Source organism: Lepus europaeus, chromosome 5, assembly GCF_033115175.1.
Source record: "Lepus europaeus isolate LE1 chromosome 5, mLepTim1.pri, whole genome shotgun sequence".
In the NCBI taxonomy this organism is placed as follows: Eukaryota; Metazoa; Chordata; class Mammalia; order Lagomorpha; family Leporidae; genus Lepus; species Lepus europaeus.
This window is the reverse complement of record NC_084831.1, coordinates 98,679,367-98,697,953: the sequence shown is the minus strand read 5'-3', so window position 1 is coordinate 98,697,953 and position 18,587 is coordinate 98,679,367.

The window sequence follows — 18,587 nt, the reverse complement described above, 5'->3', positions numbered from 1 at the left end:
CAGAACAATCGAAAAAGAGGGAATACTCCCAAATTCTTTCTATGAAGCCAACATCACCTAAGTTCCTAAGCCAGAAAAAGATGCAGCATTGAAATAGAATTACAGACCAAAATCCCTGATGAACATAGACACAAAAATCCACAATAAAATTCTGGCGAATAGAATGCAAAAACACATCAGAAAGATCATCCACCCAGAACAAGTGGGATTTATCCCTGGTATGCAGGAATGGTTCAATGTTCGCAAATCAATCAATATGATACACCACATTAACAGACTGCTGAAGAAAAACCATATGATTATCTCAATAGATGCAGAGAAAGCATTTGATAAAATACAACACCCTTTTATGATGAAAACTCTAAGCAAATTGGGTATAAAAGAAACATTCCTCAATACAGTCAAAGCAATTTATGAAAAACCCACAGCCAGCATCCTGTTGAATGGGGAAAAGTTGGAAACATTTCCACTGAGATCTGGTACCGGACAGGGATGCCCACTCTCACCACTGCTATTCAATATAGTTCTGGAAGTTTTAGCCAGAGGCATTAGGCAATAATAAAAAAAAAAATCAAAGGGATACAAATTCTGAAGGAAGAAGTCAAACTATCACAATTTTCAAATGATATGATTCTTTATTTAGGAGATCCAAAGAACTCTACTAAGAGACTATTGGAATTCATAGAAGAGTTTGACAAAATAGCAGGATATAAAATCAATGAACAAAAATCAACAGCCCTTGTATACACAGGCAATGCCAAGGTGGAGAAAGAACTTCTAAGACCAATCCCATTCACAATAGCCACAAAAACAATCAAATACCTTGGAATAAACTTAACCAAGGATGTTAAAGATCTCTATGATGAGAATTACAAAATCTTAAAGAAAGAAATAGAAGAGGATACCAAAAAATGTAAAAATCTTCCATGCTCATGGATTGGAAGAATCAATATCATCAGAATGTCCATTCTCCTAAAAGCAATTTGTAGATTCACTGGGATACCAATCAAAATACTGAAGGCATTCTTCTCAGATCTGGAAATAATGATGCTGAAATTCATATGGAGACACAGGAGACCTCGAATAGCTAAAGCAATCTTGTACAACAAAAACAAAGTAGGAGGCATCACAATACCAGATCTCAGGTCATACTACAGGGAAGTCGTAATAAAAACAATATGGTACTGGTATAGAAACAGATGGATAGACCAATGGAACAGAATAAAAACCCCAGAAATCAATGCCAACATCTACAGCCAACTTCTATTTGATCAAGGATCTAAAACCAATCCCTGGAATAAGGACAGTCTATTCAATAAACAGTGCTGGGAAAATTGGGTTTCCACATGCAGAAGCACGAAGCAAGACCCCTACATTACATCGTACACAAAAACCCACTCAACATTTATTAAAGATCTAAATCTATGACCTGACACCATCAAATTATTAGAGAACATTGGAGAAACCCTGCAAGATAAAGGCACAGGCAAAGACTTCATGGAAAAGACCCCAGAGGCACAGGCAGTCAAAGCCAAAATTAACAATTGGGATTAGATCAAATTGAGAAGTTTCTGTACTGCAAAAGAAATAGCCTGGAAAGTGAAGAGGCAACCAACAGAATGGGAAAAATATTTGCAAACTATGCAACGGATAAAGAATTAATAACCAGAATCTTAAAAGAGATCAAGAAACTCCACAACAACAGAACAAACAATCCACTTCAGAGATGGGCCAAGGAGTTCAATAGACATTTTTCAAAAGAGGAAATCCGAATGGCCAACAGACACATGCACATGAAAAAATGTTCAGGATCACTAGCCATCAGGGAAATGCAAATCAAAATCACAATGAGATTTCAGCTCACTCCGGTTAGAATGGCTCACATACAGAAATCTACCAACAACAGATGCTGGAGAGGATGTGGGGAAAAAGGGACACTAACCCACTGTTGGTGGGAATGCAAACTGGTAAAGCCACTATGGAAGTCAGTCTGGAGATTCCTCAGAAACCTGAATATAACCCTACCGTTCAACCCAGCCATCCCACTCCTTGGAATTTACCCAAAGGAAATTAAATTGGCAAACAAAATATCTGTCTGCACCTTAATGTTTATTGCAGCTCAATTCACAATAGCTAAGACCTGTAGTCAACCTAAATGCCCATCAACAGTAGACTGTATAAAGAAATTATGGGACATGTACTCCATAGAATACTATACATCAGGCAAAAACAATGAAATCCGGTCATTAGCAACAAAATGGAGAAATCTGGAAAACATCCTGCTGAGTGAATTAAGCCAGTCCCAAAGGGACAAATATAATAAGTTCTCCATGATCGGTGACAACTAACTGTGCAATTAAAAGGAAACCTGTTGAAGTGAAATGGACATTATGAGAAACAGTGACTTGATCAGCTCTTGTCCTGAATGTTGATGAACAACTTAATACTTTATCCCTTTTAGTTTTTTTTTGTTGTTGTTGCTGTTGTTGTTGTTCTACTTAATAATATTGGTTGAATTCTTTAATTAACACACAATTATTCTTAGGTGTTTAAATTTAACTTAAAAGTGATCCCTGTTAAATATAAGATTGAGAATAAAAGAGTGAGGAGATGTATAATTTGGGTCATGCTCAATCGGACTTTCCCCAAATGGTAGAGTTAGAAACATGCCAGGGGATTCCAACGCAACCCCATCAAGGTGGCATGTACCAATGCCATCTCAAGAGCCAAAGTGATCAATTTCTGTTCACAATTGATCATAATGATAGGACAAAGAGTCAAAGGGATCACACAAACAAGACTAGTGTCTGCTAATACTAACTGATAGAATTACAAAAGGAGAGAACAATCCAACATGGAAGTGAGATACACAGCAGACTCATAGAATGGCAGATGTCCTAAATAGCACTCTGGCCTCAGAATCAGCCCTTAAGGCATTTGGATCTGGCTAAATAGCCCATGAGAGTATTATAGGCATGGAAAGCCAAGACACTCTGGCAAAAAAAAAAAACAAAAACAGACCTAGATGAAAGATCTCTGTGAGTGAGATCCCAGCGGAAAGAACGCCCTGTCAAAGATGGAGGTACCTTTCTCTGAAAGGAGGAGAGTACTTCCACTTTGACTATGACCTTGTCTAAATAAGATTGGAGTCAGTGAACTCCAAAGGCTTCCATAGCCTTGGCAACTCATGACAAGAGCCTAGGGTGATTACTGACACCATAAACAAGAGTGTCAATTTGTTAAGTCAACAACAGGAGTCACTGTGCACTTACTCCTCATGTAGGATCTCTGTCTTTAATGTATTGTCCAATGTGAATTAATGCTATAACTAGTACTCAAATAGTACTTTACATTTGGTGTTTCTGTGTGGGGTGCAAACTGTTGAAATCTTTACTTAGTATATACTAAATTGATCTTCTGTATATAAAGAGAATTGAAAATGAATGTTGATGTGAATGGAATGGGAGAGGGAGTGGGAGATGGGAGGGTTGTGGGTGGGGTGGAAGTTATAGGGTGGAAAAACCACTGTAATCCATAAGCTGTACTTTGGAAATTTACATTTGTTCAATAAAAGTTAAAAAAAAACAATATCCGCAATGTTTGCACTGGTGGAAGAATGTAACATGTCTGGCAGGGGAGCTATAAGAACAAGCTGCAGGTATAAAAGCAAAATGCACTAGAATGGTGGATTGAGCTAACATAAGAAACTTTTCTACTTCAAACTAGAAATGCTAGATGTAATATTTTCTTGATATGTTCCCAATGCTGGATGATGGATGAGGGTTTGATTTGCATGTTGTGAAACATTTTCATAATAAAAACAAATTTCATAATAAAAAAAACAATATCCATAATGAACATAGATAAATAATCCTCAACAAAATATTAGCTAATTGAATCCAACAGCACATCAGAAATATCAATCACCCAGAACAAGTGGGACTCATCCTTGGTATGCAAGGATGGTTCAACATTTGCAAACCAATAAATGTGATACATCATATTAACAAACTCAATAACAAAAACCATATGGCTATCTAAACAGATGCAAAGAAATCATTTGATAAAATAAAACATCCTTTAATGATGAGAACCTTAAGCAAATTTGGTATAGAGGAAACATTCCTCAACATGATTGAAGTAATTTATGACAAACCCATAGGCAGCTTCCTATTGAATAAGGAAAGGCTGGAGGCATTCCCCCTAAGATCTGGAACCAGAGAAGGATGCGCACTGTCACTATTTCTATTTAATATAATCCTGGATGTTATAACCAGAGCCATTAGGCACGAAAAAGAAATTAAAGGGTTCCAAATTGGAAGGAGGAAATCAGGCTATCTCTAATTACACACGACATGATCCTATCTATAGATATCCAAAAATCACAGTTGAGAGACTATTGGAACTCATAAAATGAGTTTAGTAAAGTGATGCGGTATAAAATCAACACAGAAAAATCAGCAGCTTTTGTATACGCAAATAATGTCATTGTGCTGGTTCTAGTCCCAGCTGCTCCTCTTCTGATCCAGCTCTCTGCTATGGCCTGGGAAGTAGTAGAAGATGGGCCAAGTCCATGGGCCCCTGCACCCACATGGGATACCTGGAGGAAGCTCCTGGCTTCTGATCACGCAGCTCCAGCCATTGCGACCATCTGGGGAGTGAACCAGTGGATGGAAGATCTCTCTCTCTCTCTGTCTCTACCTCTATCTGTAACTCTGTCTTTGAAATAAATAAAATAAATCTTTTTAAAACAGGGAAAATTGGAAAAAAAAGAAATAGAAGACATTAAAAACTTAAAATCTTCCAAGTTCATGCATTGGAAGAATATACATCATCAAAATGTCCATATGATCAAAAGCAATTAACTGATTCAATGTGATCCCAATCAAAATACCAACAACATTCTTTACAGATCTAGAAATAATGATGCTAAAATTTATATGGAAACATAAGAGACCATAAATAGCTAAAGGAATCTTATACAACAAAAACAAACCTAGAGGCATCACAATACTTGATTTCAAGGCATACCCCAGGGAAGTTATAATCAAGACAGGTTGATACTGGCAGAAAAACAAACTTGTAGACCAATGGAACAGAACAGCAACTCCAGAAACCAATGCATGCATCCATCTACCACCAACTTATCTTTGACTAAGGAGCTAAAATCAATCCTTTAAGCAAGTACAGTCTCTTCAACAAATGGTGTTGTTGAAATTGGATCTCCTTGTGCAGAAGTATGAAATTAGACCTCTACCTTATACATTTTACAAAAAGCCACTCAAAATGGATCAAAGACCTAAATCTATGACCCGATACCACCAAATCATTAGCAAACATTGGGGAAACTCTGCACTACATTGGCATAGAAAAAGACTTGGAAAACACCGCAGAAGCACAGGCAATCAAAGCCTAAATTGACAAATGGGATTAGATCTAGCTGAGAAGCTTTTGCACTCCAAAAAGAACACCAGAAAGTGAACATTCTAGCAAAGAATGGGAGAAAATACTTGCAAACTATGCAACTGATAAAGGGTTAACATCCAGAATCTAAAAAGAGGTCAAGAAATTCAAGAACAACAACAAAGCAATCAAGATAAGAAATGAGCAAAGGACTGGAAAAGGCATTGTTCAGGAGAAAATTCAAATGGTCAAGACACTTGAGAAAATGTTCAGGATCACTAGCAATCAGGGAAATGCAAATTAAAACCATAGTTAGGTTTCATCTCACTCCAGTTAGAATGGCTCTCATTCAGAAATCAACAATACAAATGCTGGTGAGGATGTGGGTGATAGAGTACCCTGGTCAGCTGTTGGTGGGAAGGTAAACTGGTGCAACCACTGTGGAAGACATTATGGAAATACCTCAGAAATCTGAATGCAGGTCAGCACCGCAGCTCACTAGGCTAATCCTCCACCTACGTTGCCAGCACCTCTGGTTCTAGTCCCGATTGGGGCACCGGATTCTGTCCTGGTTGCTCCTCTTTCAGTCCAGCTCTCTGCTGTGGCCCCGGAAGGCAGTGGAGGATGGCCCAAGTGCTTGGGCCCTGAACCCGCATGGGAGACCAGGAGGAAGCACCTGGCTCCTGGCTTTGGATTGGAGCAGCACGCTGGCCGTAGTGGCCATTTGGGGGGTGCACCAACGGAAGGAAGACCTTTCTCTCTGTCTCTCTCTCTCTCTCTCACTGTCTAACTCTGCCTGTCAAAAAAAAAAAATCTGAATACAGACCTACCATATGTTCCAACCATTCTAATCCTGGGAATTTATCCAAAACAACAACAAAAAATCAGTATGTATAAGAGTTATCTATGCCCCCATGTTCATTGTTGCACACTTCATAGTAGCTAAGACATGGAATTAATCCAAATGTCCATCATCCATTGACTGGATAAAGAAATTATTGTATATATACACTATGGAGTACTACTCAGCTATAAAAGGATAATGAAATCCTGTCCTTTGCAACTATTTGGTTGCAACTGGAAGCCCTTATATATAGTGAAATAAGCTAGTTCCAAAAAGACAGATATCAAGTTTTCCCTGATCAGAGCTAACTAATAGAGTACCTGAAATATAATGTATTGGAGTGAAATATATTTTTGATAGTTGATGATTATTTATAGCCCTTATCTCTTCTGTTGAAGAACAGTGTATGTTTTGGGTTTTTTTGTTGTTGTTGTTGTTTTGTTTTTCTTTTTCATACTATTTGTTTAACTCTCTTACTTAGCGTAGGGTTAACTATACAAACATTAAGTATACTAAGAATAGATCATTGCAAAAATTAAGATGGAGAAGGAGAAAGGGTTGGAGCATGGGTGGGAGGCAGGGTAGTGGGGGAAGTGCCAGTATGTCCACAAGTCTGTATATATGACTTATACAAAACTTGTATAACCTAAATAAAATTTTTAAAAAGACAATATGTAGATATGGGAAGTATGATATCATAATGGTTGGGAAAATAAGTAATCAGAATATTTTATGGATAGTCTTTAAAATATGAAATTAATCAAAATCAGAACCACACACTGACAACATATCCCAATTACCCTTGAATATCTTTCTATGCTTCCTCTGTTGTTAATTTTACAGCAATGCTTTCTAGAAGGAGTTATGACATGCTGTAGTTGATATGCTAAATTTCTATCCTTCTTACCTTGTGACCAAGATAAATGTTAGCTTTAGTGAATTTAAATTACTTAATCACAGGCCTCTTCACAGTACAGAATTAATGTGTTGCTATCCCTGAGTGTTGGTGTTACTTTTTGTGGTTCTAACTACTTATATAATAAAGACTCATAAATATCCACAACACATTTTAAGTAGGAAGTTAAATGATAGAGTTGTAGTTATTTTCCTAAAGCTGTATTCTAACAGGCTAACATTTGTATGCATGATAATTCCACTTTCCACCCGGTGATTAAATAAACCACATTGCCTCGCTTTCATTATAATGTATCAAAATAAAGGAGCCAATTAGTTGTAAAGTTTCAGATTTCTGCTTTGTTTTGCACATACTTTTCACTTAATAATACTAATTATTCAAAATATTGCTGCTAACTATAAGTCAAAAGTGTTGTTCAGAGAGATTGTTCTCATTTTTGAAACATGATCATACATGTATTACAATTATTAAATTAGTATATTTACTATTTTCATAAAATATTGTGCTTTTTAACATATATCAAGATAAGACATTTCAATGAATGACAGCATTTGATCAAAATAATTATCTGTATTAAAGTTCTAAAGATTTGGGAAGCTAAAAACATTGAATTACATAATTAAATTACAGTTTAGAAATATAAAATTCTACTTATGTATTAAGAGTACTAATATTTTTTCCAATGAAGCTTACTGATTTATTTTCAAAAGAGTAACATGCTGTTGTTTCAACTGGACTCTCAAACCCTTTCAAATCTGCACGTGTCACAAAGTAAACACTTGACCTTAATGATAACCTACATATAGTACATGATTTCTAACACAGAGTTAATTTTATTTTACTTTAAAATTTTTAAACTTTTCTTTTGAAATTAACAGTTGTGGAACAGGTTCTATGGCATTTAATGTCAGGATCTCCCCCTTCGGGAACTGGCCAGGTTGCCGCAAAGGGAGAGTCCAGGAGACTGAGGAAGGTCAAGCTAAGCACACTTTATTGGTACTCTAGGCAACTAGGAGGAGAGATCGCTCAAGCCTACTCCTGCGGGCACTAGGCGCTATGGACCAGGAGCTTCTCCCTGAGGGCACTAGGCACTACAGACTGGGAAGAGAGGCTGAGCAACCTCCGGTTTACAGTGTCTGAGGGTCCCCTTATATACAGTTTCTAGAGGCTAGTCCCGGCCACCCACCGACCTCCCAGGGTCCCATAGTCACGGCGATGAGGGTTATGACAGTTGGTTTGTGGTTTGTGGTTAGGCCATCTAGTTAGGCTGTCCCTTTTCAAATCTTATGAGCTAGCGTGGTTACCTTTCTACTGCGCAGTTACTTTCTTTCAAACTGCGCTACAGTTACTTTCTCCGAGAATGGTTCCCTAACATTTACCATACAGTCTCCATGAAAAAAGAAGTAAGCAGAAGCAAGATTACAGGGATAAGTTTCAGAATTTGAGATATTAATTTGTTTACTTAATACTTAAAATCATGAGACTAAATTAGCTATTTTATGTGGAAAGAATACAGAACTAAAAGAAGAGGTAGAAGGATGAGAGAGTAAAATGAAAGAAAGTAAGAAAGAAAAGAAACTGGGAGAGAGAAAGTAAGAGCAATCAATCTTTCATGGATTTTTCTGCCCCTACCACTCTACTGGGAATGATCATTATGGTTTCCTTGTGTATTCCCTCGGAAAGGTTAATCACTTTATGGATTTAGGCATCCCATTTTTTCAATAGTACGGTGTAAGTGAAGGTGTATTGGCTATTTATTGTTTAGTACTAATAATACTATAAACAGCATCTTAAAACAACACATATTTATAATTTTACAGTTTGTGTGGATGAGTACATTTACAGTGTAACTTTCACCTCTGGAAAGTTGAAGTCAAGACATCACACAAGGCTGTGATTTCTTCTGTGGACATGGAGAGAACTGCTTTCCAGTTTAAACGATTGTTGATAGTGTTATGGTTCTGTGTGGGTTGTCAGCCTGCGAGTCTCAGATTTTTTTTTTTTTTTTTTCAGAATGTGAGACAACACCTTTGTTGCCTTGCCTTCATTGGCTTTTCATATGGAATTGGTGACAGGTGATATAGATTCTGAAATATGTGAATATGTGTATATATAATGCACACATATGTAGACACATATGCACACATATGTATACACATATAGTATATACAGAGTGCATATGAGTATAAGCATACATATATAGAATGTGTGTGTATATATATTCTGATATATATGAATGAATAACTAATTTTAATTTTCCTTAGTGGTCATATGCTGATTTTTAAATAAAAATATCAATATAACCAAATGAAATTTTGAATTTTTTTCTGTTAAGCTGAAAAGCAAGATTTTGCCAGACATGATTTCCGAAGTTCCTCTGTTAATTTATTTTATAAACTCAAAACAACAGAGTTAAAGTTGTTGTACACATTGTTAAAATTAAAACCATGAAAACACTGAGGTCTAATGGATCCACTGTCTAGAATGGTTATTCTGAGCTCTATGCTGAAATCACCAAGTGCTGAATCTTCAGTGACTCCATTGTTTCCTACAGAACAATTCATAAATAAGGAACATAAAAACATAACATAATTGAAGGATTTCTTATAGACAAGACATTTCTATTTTGTCTTAGAAAATATCATCACTATAAAATAATTTCATTCATATGGGAATTTTATTTAATGATTTAAAACATATTTATTCATTAAAGGATAAGTTGTGGAATGGAAAAAAAGGAAAAGAACCTGAACTTCACATTTAAATATTTATTTACTTAAAATTACAGCTTTTATTTTCATCTTTCTAGATTTATACTTGTGGAGACCATGGAATCCATTAGTATCAAGTGGAATTGTCTTTCAACCCCATTTTGCTTTCTAGCATGATAGCATGCTTTTTTACCTTTAACTGTGGTATGATGACTGGTTACTTGCACTACTCCTGTTATGAACTGAATTAGCCTCTTGGCCTTTCCTAAGTAATAACATGTCTTTTGTCTCTGTAGATTGTTTTGGCTCTATATAAAATACTTGAGATTTATCACAGTGTTAATTTATATTTTGCTTTTAAAATATGAACTATAGCAAGATAATTACATTAGGTTGTGTAAAAAATCTTATTAAATACCACTGCCTAGAATAATTAAATACTAGCATAAAACACCATATAGCATTATAATACAGATTGGAGTAAATAACATATTAAATAACCTGCAGTATAGAATCTACAATTTTTGGGGAGACAGAAGCATTGTTACAAATTTGCGCAAACGTAAGCATGCCTTTTGAATTTTCCTCCTACATAATTATATGTGTGCGGCTCATTTAAACCTTTAGTTTTTGCTATTATTGTTCTGTAGGCTTTAATCCCTAAATGGTCTGTTATGAAACACTTTTTAGAAGCCTGCTATGCTTTCATAGCAGTCATACACTTATAAACAGAGGGAACTTAAAAATTCTATTAGGAGTTTAGAAATTTCCCTTATCAATGTATTTCTACCTTCCCCCTCTGATTTTACTGCCATTGAAAAAAAGATGTAGCAGCTAATTCATGACTAAAACATGACACAGAGGATTTTGAACAGGTTGTACTTTCCTGTGAAAATATTTCAATTTTTCAAATTTATTTGACAGGCAGTTGCAGACAGTGAGGAGAGAGAGACAGAGAGAAAGGTCTTCCTTCAGTTGGTTCACCCCCCAAATGGCCACTACCGCTGGCACTGCACCTATCCAAAGCCAGGAGCTAGGTGCTTCTTCCTGGTCTCCCATGTGGGTACAGGGGCCCAAGCACTTGGGTCATCCTCCACTGCCCTCCCGGGCCACAGAAGAGAGCTGGACTGTAAGAGGAGCAACCGGGACTAGAACCCGGTGCCCTTATGGGATGCTGGCGCCACAGGCAGAGGATTAACCAAGTGAGCCATGGCTCCGGCCCCCCTGTGAAAATATTTTAAATAATATGAAACATCTTGCATTTATTACAAAGCTATCAGGCTTGTAATTATTTAAAGAAAAAAATACAAAGATTAGAGTGTCCCAAAAGGGCTGCCTAATGAAACATAATACCTCTCAGGACCATGCATAGCTAAGCAAGTAAGTAGAATTTAACATAACATAATGTTTTTAAGTTTTATATATCAGTATGAGTGCATGCAAAAATGTTTATGTGTATATGTGTGTGTGCTATTTTAATAAGTTAAACCAAATAATAAATTAATGTACTATCACTGATTGCACTGGGAGTGAGTAGGTATAGCATTTTGTCATTGATGTGAAGCTGAGGGCAAAGAATAATTAGATTGGTATGGTGTTTTTTCCTGATTCAGGATTTGTAAGGTCCTTAGAGAACATTAGTAACAACCTTTCAGAAGTACTGATTACAAAGTGAGGTGGTTTGCATATTAATTGCAGACTTTTACCCAAGAGGATCTAGAAAAAAAAAATAGTATTCAAACAAAAAAAAAGTAAAAAACAAAATGAAAGGAAGTCAACAGTGTTTTGGTTGTGAGGAGTCAAGCAATTGTCTTTTAATGTAATGATTAGGATGCACTGAGTTGAAGCAAGTTAAATTGCTGACATTACAAGGTATAAATAATGATAGAATCAATTATATCACTCCTCATTTAACACATTTATTAGTTCTCTAAGTGGAAATGTGTGTTGTTAAAGGTGAGAGTTTTATAAATGTGCACTATGAGATGCACATAGTTGCACAGATGTTGATCTATAAGAACTAAAGGCTTTTTTATTAAAATACAAAGGCTTAGTTTTAAGAATATTTCAGAAAATAATACTTATGAGATTTATAAATTATGAGATTTATAAGTTATTTTTGAATAATTTATAAAACTAGAGTAAAATTTTTTAATTCAAGTATTCCAAGTTAGAAAAGTATGGGTGCTTTATATATATTTAAATAGAATGCATAAAATTGTCCTTATAAAAGCACAAGAATATTGGGGCTGATGACGTGGCTCACTTAGTTAATCTTTCGCCTGCGGCGCCGGCATCCCTTATGGGCTCTGGGTTCTAGTCCCTGTTGCTCCTCTTCCAGTCCGGCTCTCTGCTGTGGCACAGGAAGGCAGTGGAGGATGGCCCAAGTGCTTGGGTCCCTGCACCCGCATGGGAGACCAGGAAGAGGCACCTGGCTCCTGGCTTCGGATCGATGCAGCACTGGCCATGGTGGCCATTTGGGGGGGTGAACCAACGGAAGGAAAACCTTTCTCTCTGTCTCTCTCTCTCACTGTCTAACTCTGCCTGTCAAAGAAAAAAAAAAAGCACAGAAATATGGAAAAACAAATATTTCCTATTATTACTTATTTTGATAATTATTTGCAATAGAATAAAATGATTTATTCAAAGTTATAACACAGTGCCTAAGAGGTACAGGGTTAGGTTTCATATACAAGGTTATCTTTTCCTAACTTCCTAGATACTAATAATCAAAGTTAACTATATAAAACGCATTCTTATATAACCATAAAACTTGTATTTTATACATGGAATAAATGTTATGACAAGGATTGTTTAAAAAAAAAAAAAAGGTTCACAAGAACTATACTCCAAAGGTGGAAAAGTTGACAAACAGAAGAAAAATGTAGACAAATCTAGTATTGCATACGTGGAATTCATTGGTAAAATTTATTAACAAAAGTTTGCTCTTGGGCCCCTGCTTGACAGTGGATCTTGTGCCTCAAGGCAAGAGTCAAAGGTATTATAGATGAAGGTGGCCTGTGGCTAGTTATAATGCACTTGTACTTTTTAAAGAACTATTAGTATCAATAAGAGACATTCAGGGCATCAGACAAGAATATTATACTATGAATCTGAACCCTGTTTTTACCAAATTTTGAAATGAATATTCACAATTGCAATTTCAAAGAAGCAGCTTCAATTCTACCTGGGGCCTTGGCAGATTATCTTCAAGACAAAATGTTTAGGATGACCCTAGGGATACTGCAAGTTCAATGTGGCAGTTAGGAGCAAAATGCAGTTTTACCCAGAATGGCTACAATCTTATCACGGTGGATGCCTACAAGAAAATATATATGTATATAATAGAGTTGATTAATCAAATATAACATATTTACATGTACTCACTTACCACAAAGATCTATGGCTAAGAACATTACATGCTCAAGGCAAAATAAGTCAAAAAATAAGTCTTGTTCTGTAAGTTCTTGGGTTTTCTAGTGGGAGAAGGACAACCAAGCACTACAGTGCAGTGTGAAAACTTAGCAACAGAAAAATAAATAAATTGAGAAAAACATAAGAAAAACACTTTGATCTGATGGACTAAATGATTAAAGTATTCACAGAGTAGATACTTGAGGGATCAAACCTTTTATTTGAAATTTGAGTAAATATATACAAATACACAATAAAACTGGGTGCAGTTTGGGATGGGATCAGAATGGAATTGTGCATAGAAAAAAGAACATTTGAGGGCCAGTGCTATGGCACAGCAGGTAGAGCCATTCCCTGCATTGCCTGTGGTGTATCCCATCTGGGAGACAGTCCGTGTCCCAGTTGTTCCAATTCCTATGTAGCTCCTTGCTAATGGCATGGAAAAACAGCAAAACATGGTCCAAGCGCTTGGGTCTCTGTTCCCATGTGGGAAATCTGGAAGAAGCTCCTGGCTTCTGGCGTCACATTGATCCAGCTCCTCTAGACATTGCAGCCATTTGGAGAGTGAACCAATAAATGGAAGATTCTCTCTCTCTCTCTCTCTCTCTCTCTGTAACTCTGCCTTTCAAATACATACAGAAATCTTTAAAATAAAGGAAGAGAACATTTACTACATTGAGAGCACTTATCAATATCAGAAATAATGCAATGCCTTTACATAATCATTATTCTCAAACATTCCTTAACTTCCTCCTGAAATTAATTTTTTTCATCTTTTTTCCCATCTAGTTTTTTAATGATATATATTTTCCAGGAACTTCTTCCCCCAAAGAAACCTTTTATTTAAGGAATACAAATGTATACATTTCATAAGTACAAATTTAGGAATGTAGTGATTCTTCCCACCATTCCTACTCTCTGACCTGCCCCCCCCCCACTTCCCATTCCCAGTCCCATTCTCCACTAAGATCCATTTTCGATTAACTTTATACACAGAAGACCAACTCTATACTAAGAGTTCAACAATTTGCATGATAAAAACAGACAAAAACAACAACCAAAAGATCTATTCCTGAACAGTCAAGACAATGCTGTTCAAAGTCATTGTGTCTTGAAGTTAATTTCACTTTTTTTTTAAGAGAACTTAACAAGCTTTAAAGAAACATCCAAGAATAATATGTCTTTGGGGAGTATTTAGACATAATCACAATACTCTTTGAGGACAGAGGTCCTGCATGGGAAGTTAGTGCACAGTGACTCTTGTTAATTTAATAATTAACAATTAACAATTAACACTTTTATGTATGAAGTCAGTGATCACTCGAGGCTCCTAACATGAGTTGCCTAAGCTATGGAAGCTTTTGAACCCACAAACTCTTTCAGTATTTAGACAAGGCCATAACCAAAGTGGAAGTTGTCTCCTCCCTTCAAAGAAAAGTACCTCTTCCTTCGATGACCACTTCTTTCTACTGGGGTTTCACCTACTGAGGTCCTTCATGTAGGACATTTTTTGTCACAGTGTCTTGGATTCCCATGCCTGAAATGCTCTCATAGGCTTTTCAGCCAGACGAGAATGCCTTAATGGTTGATTCTGAGGTCAGAGTGCTATTTAAATCTATTGCCATTCTATGAGTCGGCTGTGTAGACTGCTTTGTATGTTGGAGCATTCACTTCTTTTTAATTTTATCTATTATTATTATCAGATCTTAATCTTATCCATATGATCACTAACAGATAATATAAACTTTCTTCAGAGTTACTTTAAACTATCAAAGATATAATGTATGAAGAGGGGAACAACAGATAAATTAATGGAAAGAAATTGATGATAAAATAATATGCATTTCAATGCATTTGTCATTGATTCATGTTATTTAGAATGTGTTATTTAACCTCCTTGTACTTATTATTGATTTCTGGTTTAATTCTACTGTGGTCTTAGAGAAAACATTGAATGATTTATATTCTTTTGCATTGTTAAGGTATGTTTTATGGTCCAGAATATAGTCTGTTTTGGTGAGTGTTTCATGTGTACTTGGAAGAATGTATACTCTGTTGCTGTTGTATACAGAAGTCTGTAGATACAATGTAGTTGATTGATGATACAGTTGAATAAAACTATGCCTTTATTATTTTCAAAAAAGTAATATGCATTTCAATAAATTCTCAATTTGTACAAAAGTAATGAAGTGGCCATGTGCATGAGCCAATATGTAAAAGCATCACAATTCTGACAACTGCAAATGTTGACTGATGAAGATGAGCTGCATTCATTATTCAACTATAGGGATATCCTCTTAGGTGACATGACTTTACAAATGGAATCCTTTTTTATGTATTTATTTGCTTATTTGAAAAGCAGAGTTTCAGAGACAGGGGGAGAGAGAGAGAGAGAGGAGATTGTCTATCCACTTGTTCATTCCCTAAATGGCCAGGGCTGGGCCAAATCCAGAAACCTGAAACTCCTTCCAGGTCTCCCACTTAAGTGCATAGGCCCAATCACTTGAGTCATCTCCCACTGCTTTTCCAGGTGCATTTGCAGGGAGTTAAGTAGAAAGTGGAGGCGCCAGGACTTGAACCATTTTGGGTGCCACTATTCTGGGCAGCTGCTTAAGCTGCTGAGCCACAAAGTCTGCACCAATTGTGAGACCTTTTTTTTTTTTTTTTCCTGAATTTACAACATTTCTTTCAATAGGAAAAAAAGGTTTAGTATAGAATTATAATGCATTCTTTTTCTCTCTTTCATGATTTATTTATTTATTTGAAACTCAGAGTTACAGAGATAAATCTTTCACCTGCTGGTGCACACCTCAGATGGCTGCAACGGCCAGAGCTGGGCCAGACTGGAGCCAAGAGCCTGGAGCTTTATCGAGATCTGCCACGTTGGTGGTGGGAGCCCAAGAACTTGGCCATCATCAATTGCTTTCCCAGGCCATTAGCAGGGAGCTGGTCAGAAGTGGAGCACCCAGGACTCAAACTGGCACCCATGAGATGTGGCAACTAGAAAGATAGATAGATAGGTAGGTAGATATAGATAGATAGATAGAGATATAAATATTCCATTTTAACTAAATATTTACCACATACAATGTCCTTTTACATTTCAGCTGTGACAGCTAAACTAGCACACCTTTTCTTTTCGTTTTCATAATTTCAAACATATTTCTTCCCAGAAACTTTAGCAAATAAATTTTCCTTTCCATATTAAGTGAGAGCTTTCAGCTTTCTACTTAAATAAAATACTTTAAAGCTTTTCTTTGGCATATTCAATTTAACAGCATTATTGCTATTGCACTCTTGAACCATTATTAATTAAGATGAGTTACTTAAACACAAACACTGAAATACCACAAAAAAAAAAAGAGACTGGTAAGTGAGATGATTAATAACAAATTATTAGGCAAATAGCATACAGAGCATAAATACACTGGATAAAGATTATTCACATCTCAGGCAGGACAGAGTAGTACTGTGTGAAAGTATGTCATGTTTCTGAGAACAACTTGCAATGTAAACTTCTGACATGTTTATTCTGGAATTTTCTACTTAGTAGTCTCAGGACAAATTGAATTATAACTATTCCAAAATATAAAAATATGTAAATATTCCAAAATATAAAAAAGCTTTTAACTATGAAATATTTCTGGTCCCAAGCTTGTCCTGAATAAAAAAATTCTGCTATAGCTTATGGATTCTTTTTATTTTTTTATTTTTTCAGTTTAGAATATGCATTCTTTTTAAATTAAAATTATAGAGTAAAGAAAAAGCTATACACATTATTAGATAATGGGAACTAATACAATAAATTTGCCTCAGACTTAATCTTTAAATTATTAACAGTTAAAACCTGAATGATTCTGCTACCATATTTGTTTTTTGTTTTGTTTGGTTTGATGTCTAGAGCTTTATTTTTTATGTCAGATAAAAGATACAGTTGAACTGAGCATACTTTTTAGAAATATTGTGCTTCTATTATCAATATCAGCAAAGAATATTCCTTTTATGAATTTTATAGGCTCAGTAGAACACATTTTTTCCCTTTGTACAGAGTTGAGAATACATTAGAAGGATGCTGCTCATTTATCTAAGGAATGTTGTCATTAAGATGCTTTAATTTTCTTCTAAATTTAGTTTGAATTGGTAGTAGAGAGTGTAGGATATGACAAATAAATGCATAGAATGAGAGAGAAAATATTTTGTTATTAATACTAATATATTTTAACTCCTCAAAAATAAAATGGGTAATTGTATTGTTAATACTCAAAATTATTATGAATAAAAACATCACTATAAGTGTTTAAAATAGATCAAATGTGTAGCTAGTATTGTGGCATAGCAGGTAAAGCTCCTGCCTGTGATGCTGGCATACTATATGAGCATCTTTTCGAGTCCTGGCTGCTCCACTTCCAATCCAGCTCTCTGCTAATGGCCTTGGAAAAGCAGCAGAAGATGGCACAAGTGTTTGGGCCCCTGCCACTCAGTGGGATACCCAAATGAAGATCCTGGTTCCTAGCTTTGGCCTGGCGCAGCCTCAGCCATTCTGGCTATCTGGGGAGTGAACCAGTAGATGGAAGATCTCTCTGTCCCACCCTCTCTCTCTCTCTCTTTGTAACTCTGACTTTCAAACAAATATATAGATATTTACAAAATAAGAAATTAAATGCTAAAGATAGAGCAGAGGGTAATTTTACTCCTCCTTCTTAAGTGGGTATAAATTACATTATCATCTAAATGATAAGGATATGCAGAGATTTATGATTCCATTTCAGAAAACTTCCTCTACCAGACCATGCTATAAAAATTAGATGATAGCAGTAAGATACTTAAGAGAGTTCCTATTTAAATACACTTTTAACAGGGCATAATCCATTTTGATTTCTCATTGTAAAAAAAAAAAATCATAATATGTGTAGTCCCACGATATAACTGTTTTGAAACTGAATGTACAGACTAAAAAAGCATCAATTTTAATATGTTTTCTATCTATAATATGCCACACAGTTAAAATACATAGTTTACTATGTTAGGAGAAATATTTTGACAAATTAAACAGAATTTATTTGAGCAAAAAATGCTTAATGAATAAAGTAGCACTCAGAACCAAAAGACGTTCAGAGAGCTCCATCAACAATAGGGACAGAGAGTTTCTACAAGTCCAGTACAGAAGCAAAGTGGAGAAATCCTCTGACTGGCTACAGCTAAGCATTTGCTTATTTCAGTAAGGCATACAGTTGGCTGCCTGTTACTGGCTCATACTTGTCTATTTGTGATTGACTGAAACACTTCTGCTTATTAAAAC